The sequence below is a fragment of the Nematolebias whitei genome, chromosome 7, assembly GCF_014905685.2.
Source record: "Nematolebias whitei isolate Nwh7 chromosome 7, NemWhi1, whole genome shotgun sequence".
In the NCBI taxonomy this organism is placed as follows: Eukaryota; Metazoa; Chordata; class Actinopteri; order Cyprinodontiformes; family Rivulidae; genus Nematolebias; species Nematolebias whitei.
This window is the reverse complement of record NC_056504.1, coordinates 5,403,322-5,405,096: the sequence shown is the minus strand read 5'-3', so window position 1 is coordinate 5,405,096 and position 1,775 is coordinate 5,403,322.

Here is a 1,775-nt window from a genome sequence, read left to right as displayed (position 1 = left end):
TAAATATATTTTTTCTTTTAAATGCACCATTCATTCATTATCTTTACTCGCTTCTTCCTTTTCATGTCACGGGGGTCACTGGTACCCGTATCCAGCCATCACTGTGCAAGAGGCAGGGGACACCCTGGACAGGTCTCCAGTCCACATGGACACATAGAGACGAACAACCATTCACTCTCTCACTCACACCTGGGGACAATTTAGAGTTACCAATCAGCCTAACATGCATGTTTTTGGTCTGTGGGAGGAAACCGGAGTACCCGGAGAAAGCCCACACATGCTTTAAGAGAACATGCAAACTCCACCCAGAAAGGTACCCGGGCCGGGATTCAATCTGGCGATCTTCTCGCTGAGAGGCTGCAGCTCTACCACCTGCGCCACCGTGCTGCCTTAAATGCACTACTGGCAATATTTTTTCAGTGTTGTGCATAGGGGTGTAACGGTACACATGGGTGTATTGAACCGTTTCGGTACAGCATGTTTGGTTCGGTCCACGTGCGTACCGTTTAGGTTATTGTTTTCACTCATTAAATTTTATTAATGAGAGATTATGCGCAGCGGAACTAAAGTTCCTAAGTGTGTTTCAGCATGACGCTATTATCTTGCAGCACGTGCAGCATTAGCAGCCTAGCAGGCAACGAACAAGCCGTCTCGTTGTGGTCTCCTGTTTGGGAACATTATGGCTTTCTTGTTAAAAGACAAGTGGACAAATCCAAAGCTGTGTGTCGACGTTTCATGGAGATTGGATCTCCAGCAGGCAATACATCTAACTTGTTAACGCACTTGAAACCACATCATCCGAACGTGACCGTCTCTTCTACAGAATAGTAGCTTGGTTTGTGCAAAGACCGATAACGGCAGCATGTAAACAACCTTTACCAGGTAGTTCAGATCGGTCCAGAGCAATAACACACAAGATGTAGGAGTTTTTAAAGCTCTGGATCTACATCCAAATTCTGTTGTTGTTGTGCCGGCCTTAAAGTTACTGAGCCCTGCTGCCTACAGCATCTCATCACGTCAACACTTCAGCCAAAAAGTTGTAGCAGCACTTTATGAAAAAGCTAAAACTGATCGTCCTGGACCAGATTAAAGCCCTACCTCATAACAAATGATGACCGTTCAAGAAGAGGTATTATTTCATTATTATTATCAATTCACTTTTTTATTTAAAATTATAATCTTATTAACTCTTTTTTTTTTAACCTCTGTGTTTTATTTCCAATCTGGGACAGAGATAGCAGCTGAGTCTTCTTCCTCTTCAGGGAAATCCACCAGAGTTCACCTCCAGCTAAGAAGTCTGTGGCGTCTGCGTATTGTTCTAGTTCCGACTCTTATTGTATTTATTAAGATTTTTTATTATTGTTAGTATAGTTTATTGTAAAGAATGCCGTTTATTTAAAATATCATCCAAATGGGTTGCTTTTATTTATTTTTATACAAATGTATTGTTTACTTGTCATATTTTCAAAATAAACATTTTGTAAGTCTTTATTTTGGCCTTTTTAGTACCAAAAATTAACCGAACCGAGCCCTCCTTAAAACTGAACCGAACCGAAATGTGATTTAAGCGTACCGTTACACCCCTAGGTGTGCAGATTTCAGATGTATTGTAAAAAAAAAAAAATTGCAATCCTCATCATACAGCAGGCCTTTTAGACATAATTTGATGGACTTTCAGCCTCCCTTGTTAAAGAACCTGTTACTTTGCTCCTAAAATCAGTTTTTTTGTTTGTTTGTTTGTTTTGTTTTTGAATGATATGGACTGAATTAGAATC